The sequence below is a fragment of the Ambystoma mexicanum genome, chromosome 3q, assembly GCF_040938575.1.
Source record: "Ambystoma mexicanum isolate Mex_15411 chromosome 3q, UKY_AmexF1_1, whole genome shotgun sequence".
Lineage (NCBI taxonomy): Eukaryota > Metazoa > Chordata > Amphibia > Caudata > Ambystomatidae > Ambystoma > Ambystoma mexicanum.
This window is the reverse complement of record NC_090926.1, coordinates 443977206-443985064: the sequence shown is the minus strand read 5'-3', so window position 1 is coordinate 443985064 and position 7859 is coordinate 443977206. Positions and strand designations below refer to the sequence as shown.

The 7859-nt window shown below is 46.6% G+C and overlaps 1 pseudogene; it reads left to right on the top strand.

The window, feature by feature from the left end:
* Positions 1 to 411: 411 nt before the first annotated feature.
* LOC138581874 (E3 ubiquitin-protein ligase RNF4 pseudogene) lies at positions 412 to 1049 on the top strand (annotated as a pseudogene).
* The last annotated feature ends 6810 nt before the right edge of the window (positions 1050 to 7859 follow it).

Here is a 7859-nt window from a genome sequence, read left to right as displayed (position 1 = left end):
CTGTTCAGACACACACCAATCAAAGGTTTGAACAATTTGATTGTGAATAGTAAGTATAACAAAAAGGAACTATGTGCCAGTCTGTAAAGAACATTTTTGATACCATCAACCTCGTGATAGTGGATTGGATGATCAGGCATTCCCGTCTCATTCAAGCATGGGAAGGTGACTGTGAAGCTACATCTTCATCCTCATAAAACCTTTTATTTATTTGTATTTTTATGTATTTTTATGTGGTGTGCACATGTTGGACTTTTAAACATTTATTGAGGAGTTAACTGCTACCATACCCAATCATTTGTTTCAAATTTTGCATCGGTTTACGTCATGAGCTCAAGCCAAAGGAAATATTGTGGACTTGCATGACCTAGTATTAGACTTGAACGAAAGTAGAGAAGGCCCGCAAGTTCATCAACACTGATGGTGACACAAACTGAGCCAACAGAACTTGAGGAAAATGCTGATGAATTTGTTGATCTAACCTGTGAGCCCTTACCAGATGCAGCCATTGTTGACTTCACGCAAAATGATTCAGTTGTGTTTGTTGGTGAAGAAACTCGCACACGCAGAAGTAATCCAAGAACACAGCAACTTCTCGACCGCTGTGTTTTAAGCACTGGTGAAGAAGATTCAAAAGGCGATGTGTGTGTAACTAGCAGCTTGTCTACGTTCCTAAGTTAGGCAGTGAGACATCTAGCCCCAAAGCTCCAGGTACAGTAAGTTGCCCAATTTGCATGGACATTCACACAGAGATCATATAGAATGTGCAATTTATGGTAGGCAAAAAATGAGGGCACATCTTCTGCAGCCAGTGCCTTCGTGATGCTATGAAATACAGCAGCACTTGTACAACATGCAGAAAGAAACTAACTCACAAACAATATCATCCAATATACATATGAATGCCTCTAGTTTTCCATTTCCAGACAGCCTATTCTGGATTTTCATTGCACGGCTTAAGAGGCCCAAAACATTTTAGAAGATACACAGATTGATGAATCTGCGTTCACTTGCAAAATTCACTAATTTATTAAAAGATGGCTTATGTCATGATGGCTCCCAGTGGATGCAAGAATTACATTTAAAACCCTCTGCATTGTCCAGAAGGCTTTCTGGGGCCTGGGTCCACAATACCTTCAACTATCCCTCTGTAAATACCTCCCCTCTCAAGCCCTTCCCTCTTCTGCTTCTAAAACCCTCAGGGCTAGTCGTTTTGCAAAGAAACAAGCTGGGGGTAGATCTCTGTCTTCAGCTGGTGCCTCCCTTTGGAACAGCCTCCCGGCTACCTTGAAACTTGAGGAAAACCATCTCTGCTTCCGGAAGCATCTCACAACCTTCCTCTTTGCCTCTGCCTTTGCTCCACTTCTCCCCTGTTGATCTGTTTCTTCTCATGGCATCGTGCACCTGTCCACCCTCTGTCATTTGGGCCTAAGTACCTGCTCACCCTGCCACCCTCCTGCACTGCCTCCAGGCACCCACTGCACTAGGGTTCTGCATCTGTACCATTAGAGTCCCCCTCCCACTTTTCTCCTGCTCTTACCAGATATACCTTATCTGACTAACTTTCACCTGCCACTTGCTGGCTGCAGTACCATGGTTTATCACCCATCATTTATTTATTTATGCATTTATATTATTTAATATGTAGTTCTGTTTTCTGTTTTCTTTCCTCTGCTCCGCACTTTCCACTCCCCCCTTCCATGCACTTTCCCCCTTTTGCCTTTTCCATGCACTTGTGCTTTCTTAAATGTCACTGGGCCTAGTAAGATAACTGTTTTCTTTTTTGTTCTCCCTTGCTCCCCTCCCTTTTTGCTTTGCGTGCTCTGAAACACTTGTGTACGAGCGCGATATAAATAAAATATCATTATCATTATCATTATTATTTTTATTGGATATTTAAAAAGCGCCAATACAGCAAATAGTGTTTCAAGGCACCACAAGACAGAAAAGGTGGGAGGGATAATGAAGAAAAAAACAATAACGGTCCTGCTAGGTCTTGTGTCATTGGGATTGTGCAAGTGCAGTAACAAGAAATGCAGGGGGGCAGTGGGGAGCGGGGGAATGGAAGGGATAATTCTAGGGTGGGATCCAAGTCCGAGGCTGGGTGGTGGCATACAAGTGCAGGGAGGAGGGGAGGAAGAAGAGGGCCCCTGGGGGTAGGCAAGTGCTAAGGGGAGGTCAAGTGGGCAAGTGCCAGGGGATGCAGGGAGTGTAGCGAGAGAGCACCACATGCTAAGTGCGTGGACGGGGGTGGACCAGGCTTGGTAGGGATGCCCACTACTCTGCAGAAGGGAGCCTGGAAGGGCAAGTGCGGGTTAGTAGGAAGGGGTTCAGCGGACCGGGTACTGGGGTAGAATGGGCGAGGAGAGCATGGTGAGCCTGGTGCCCAGCAGGACTCAGAAGGGACCAGGCAGCCAGTCAATGCAGCAGAGGGGGGCATTAGCAGGGGCAGGGGGAGAGGGAGGAAGAACCGAAAAGAAGGATCTTGAGAAGCTTCTGGAACTTAAGGAGATCCATCTCAAGCTTGAGAGGGCCAGGGAAGCCATTCCACAGGGAGGCACCTGCCGAAGAGAAAGATCTACGCCCACTCTTTGCTTGGAAAGCATCTGATTTGCTGAAAGTTGGAGCTAGAAGACGAACAGGCTATAGCAGGGAAATATTTAGAAAGAGCTAGTTGGATATTACAGGATCCCAGACCCCAAAATGCCTTGTGGATGATGCAGAGGGTCTTGAACTTGATCCTTGCATCCACCGGCAGACAGTGGAGAGATTATAGGGCTGGAGCAATGAGGTCCCTGGGCTTGAAACAAAGGATCAGACTTACAGTCCTATTCTGGATTATTTGAAGGAGCAAAGGGAGCATAAAGCCATATTGAAGAAGAGACTGTTACAGTAGTCCAGCTTAGAAAGGACCAGAGCACTGGAGACATTGGGCCTCATTATAAGGTTTCCGGTCCGGGTACTACGCTACCGGTAAGCATGCTGGTACAGTAGTTTCCAGACTGGCAAACTACGAGTTGTGCTCGAGGGTGCCTTTCTGCCCATCAGGTCAGACCTGCCGGGCAGAAAGGCACCCGCGAGCACAGCATGTCGGATGCACCGGCACCGTTATAAATGGTGCCGGTGCATCCGACCTCCCCATTTCCATTCAGCCCTATGGGGCCGCATGGGAATGGGGAGCATCTTTTTTCCGGCGCCCGCAAATGGGCAATTACTGGGTCCGGCAGGGCCGTAATGATCCAGTAATTGCCCAGTTGCGGCCGCCGGAAAAAATGCAACTTTGGCGGCAGTCGTGCCTGTTTTCCAGGCACGGCTACTGCCAGGGTTGTAATGAGGCCCATTGTGTTTCTGGGGGAAGGTGAGGAAAGGGAGAATGTCTCTGAGGAAGTGCAGCTGAAAGTGGGCCTTCTTGGCAAGGTCCAGGATGTGAAGGGTGAAGAGAGGAGTCAAAGATGACCCCAAGGTTTTTAGCATCAAAGGATGATGAGGATAGAGGGTCCATGGAGGGCGGCCAAAGCGTAGGAGGGAAACAAGACTTAGGTGTCCCAATAAGAAGGATCTCCATCTTACTTGCATTAAGACAGAGATCGTTAGTCGCACACCATGCCTGAATAGCAGTCAGACAGTCCGGAATGAGAGAGGAGGAAGAGCGGTAGTAGAGACAAGTTTGAAGGAAAGCTGTGTGTCTTCAGCATAGCACAGGAAAGGAGCAGACAAGGAAGTGATTAGGTGAGCAAGAGGGGTGAGATAGATATTGAAGAGTCAAGGCAATAGGATAGAGCCGTGGGGGATGCTGCAGATAGAAGGTGAGGTGGTGCAGGAGAAAGGAGCCTGTTGTAACTGGGAAGGGTGGTTAGTGAAGAAAGAAGTCAGCAAATTCAGTGCCTGGTCCGTGATCCCAAGGGTATCACAGATCCGTTTTAAGAGGATAAGATGGCTGACTGTGTCAAAGGCAGAGGAGAGATCAAGGAGAATGAGAAAAGTAAGAAAATTAGAGTCAAGCTTTACAAGTATGTCTTCACAGGCGTTCAGGAGAGAAGTTTATATGCCTCTGAATGCCCGGGATACAGATTGATGGTCATCAAGGCAACCAACAAGTTCAGTATGAAGGATCAGTTGGGTGGGGAAGGACCAACTTCTCCAAGAGTTTACCCAAGAAAAGATCGTTAGCCAGGCAGGAAGGGTCAGTAGACGGCTTTTTTAGGAGAGGGTGCACAAGGGAGTGCTTGAGGGAAAGTAGGAAAGAGCCAGTGGCGAAGGAGTGGTTACAGAAATCGGCCAGAGCCAGGGCAAAAGAGGAGATGTTGTCCTTAATAGTTCTGGAAGATCAGGGGAGAACCTGTTTGGATGAGACCTTCATAGAGCGGACAACTTTAGAGACCTCATCAGGTGCTATGGGCAGGAGGTAGGAGAGTGCGTGTTGTGGAGGGAGGGGAGCTAAGGCAGGCAGGACAGCAGAGGTGGGAGTGGAGATGGGGGTAATGGAGAGGGAGGACAGGATGTCCTGAGTTTTAGAAGTGACATGGGAGGCCAAAGTGGTGCAGAGTGTCTGGGAAGGAAGTAGAGAGGTGGAGACTGCAAATGTATTGGTGAGCTCCTTGCAGATTTTGAAATGTTCTGCTGTTTTGTTAGTGACTCCAGAGATGCAGGCTCGGAAGTGGGCCCTCTTCTTGGAGTGGATAGAAAAACGATATTGTCTTTGGAGTAGGCGGCAGGCCAGTTGGTTGGAGGATGAACCCAAGGTCTGCCATTTCCGTTCAGCAACTCTGTACTTACATTTCAGAGACGCTAGATAAGAGTCACATCAACCATTGCACTTAGAAGCACACTTCAGGCAGATCCTCATGACGGGGCGTAGGATGTGAAGGGTGTTGGAGATGGAGAGGTGAAGGTTAGTAAGGACAGAGTCAGAGGAGGCAGGGGTTGGACAGGGGATGAAAGTGGAAGCAAAAGCAGTGGCTGACACTCCCTTCATCGGCCAAATGATGGCAAAGGAGGCAGGCAGTGGGGAAGGTGGCTTGGACATAGGGATGAGGGGCCCCAAGCAGGAGGAGAGTAGCGAGTTGCCAGACCAGGAGAGGGGGGTGGTGACCGGGTTTGAGATATGAATTTCTCCAGAGAGGAAGGCATCCAAAATGTTTCTGGCTGAGGGGCCCAGATCGGAAGGAAGAACAGTAAGAGAGAGTCACAGAGGTCACAGAACAGTGAATTGTATGATTCAGGAGTGTCAAGGCCATTCCCCGGCCTACCTGACCTAAATAATTCAGATCCACTGCCCAATACCATCACTTCAATCTACAGGACCGGATCTTTTGGTGGTCCCCTTCTTAAAAACTGCTACATGGGGCAACAGACGCTTCTCCTCCTTCGGTTCCTGAAGTTCTCTCCCAATCAACCACCAACAGATTAAATCACTTTTTATCTTCAGGAGACAATTAAAAACATAACTTTTTCTGTCATATGTCCTCCACCAACTAACATCAGCATCAAGCTACAGTCTTTAGCGAAGTGTGAAAATATCTATGAACTATCATCTGCGCCCATATGCAGTCTCTGCCAAGACCTCATAAGGTATGAGTGTTAGTAATTTAAAAATCAAATGAAATTAAGGTGGATATTGCATTCACAGAGGAGGAGGAGTTTGGAAGTAGAGGTCAAGAGAGAGGAGGTAAGGTTGGCCCAATCAGAGAGGTAGAGGAAGCTAGGGCCAGGGGTAGAAAGGGTAAGTGAGAGATCAGGAGAGACTCTGAGCCTACAGATGAAGCATTTGAAGGAGGAGGATTGAGTAGGTATGATAGAAGCAGGAACCCACTCAGGGAAAATGAGGGTAACTCCCCTCCAGGCCTTTTGGGCCTGCATTTGGAGAGGAGTTTGTAGCCATCAGGAAGAAGAGTGTCAAGAGCAGTGACAGAGCTGGCATTGAACCATGTCTCTTTGAGGGCGAGGATGTTGAGGTCAAGTTTTTCAAGAAGGAGACAGAGGAGTGTTTGACAGCGAAGCGAGCATTCAAAGTAGCTAAGTGAAGCTGATTACTAGCTTTGAACGTTTTCCGAGGCCGGTACAGGGGCATGGTACTCCCATCCGTGGTGGTGGAGAGGTTAGAGGAGGGGAGGATGGAGGAATAGCAGAAGAATGGAGAAAAGTAATGAGAGAGGTCAGGCGCCAGTCAAGAAGGAGAAGAGTTGGTTGAGAACCTTGGGCCATGATAGTGCTGTTGTTATAGACATTAATGATGCAACTAGAGAATGAGAAGTATGCCAAGATAACTTCCCATCTAGTACCACCATTAATGGGTGAAGAGGACAAAGGGGATAGTGTAGAGACCAAAAGGGGAGTCCATAACTCTGGGGAGGGAACAGAGAATAGGATGTCAGTAACAGTCTGCCTGGAAGTAGCATTCACATAGGTGTCAGAAATAGGTAGGCCTGGATTAGAGGTCAGGACAATTCTTTTAAGCTTCTTTCTTCCAGATTTCATGAGGGAGGTAGGATAGGAGATAGAGTAACAATTAGAGCAGATAGGGGAGATAGAGTGTGTCAAGTTAGAGGCAGGGGGAGAGAGAAGACAGGGGGGCAGCACCGTGCAAGAATAAATTCATTAGATGGGCTACAAGCCAAGCAGGCACTGAATGAGGAGATGCTTTAAGCTCCCGCAATATTTACAGGGGGTACAGTTACAAGGTGCAAGGCATGGCCACACAAGGAGGCGTGGCAATAGAGTGCAGCAGAATGCATTTTGAAGGCTATGCTTACAGTGTGGCAAACATTGACTAGTATAGTTCACAACTCGCATTCACATCCATTGCTCCCCCTGATTTTACCCTGCAGGTATCCCCTTTAGGTAGCAAGTTCAACCTGTATGTCAAAAACTGAGAATGCCAATAAGCAATAGGAATGTTGTTGAGATATGCGGGAATGACACCCAAGGGTTTGTCCAAATGTGAGAGGCTTTTGTACAATTTGAATGTTTTTGCCTTTGACTTTTTTTTCACCCACTCTCACTCAAAGAGTTTCATTTTAATATAACCTTGATTGCTAATTAAATCCCCCAAAGCCAACTCACTGTCCCTCAAGGTATCGTCCCCACACTGTTTAAAAATAATTAACAGCGAATAGTTCACCTGCAACATCACATGGCACAGATCAACAATCAAAGTTCCTAGCAAAGAATCCACTAGCTTTTGAAATAAAGCCAGTATCTTCCAGGCTTAAAACATTGCAATGAAACTAAGCCTGATTCAAATTGGAGGGCATCGATTGGTAAACATACTGGGTGATTAAGAGTTGTTTTCCAAATTTCTGCCTCCACTTTATACCACTCTAAAGTTCTAGCAAGATGACACATATCCATGCCATACAATAGTGCAGGTACAGCTTTCATGGTACAAAGATCACTCAATGGGGTAATAGAAAACGACAATATTTCATGGAAAGTCTCTGCATTTGCAATCCTAATTGAGTGGCCCTTGACATAATTTGTTTATAAATGTGGCCTTTATTAAGGAAGGCTTCCATATGGAAAATTCCAGATTGGTAATACTCGTCACTGGGTACAGAGATTGACTACCCCCTTTTCATGAAAAACCCATCTGTTCCCTACAATTATTTGTAAAGCAAATGATATTAGATGTTTTCTTGTGTTTTACAAGTTCATTCGCCTGATAATACTGCCTCACAAACTCCAATAGTCATTGCAAGCCCAATTGGGTTTAATCCAGCAAGATAAACTCAAAGCGTACTTAAGGTACGTCACTGAAAAAAACTGAAATACAGGAAGGGGCAAAACTGGCCTGCTACAAGTAATCCCCCAGGTCCAAGAAGTAGAGATTGAATAGACATGGAGCAAGGACACAGCCCTGC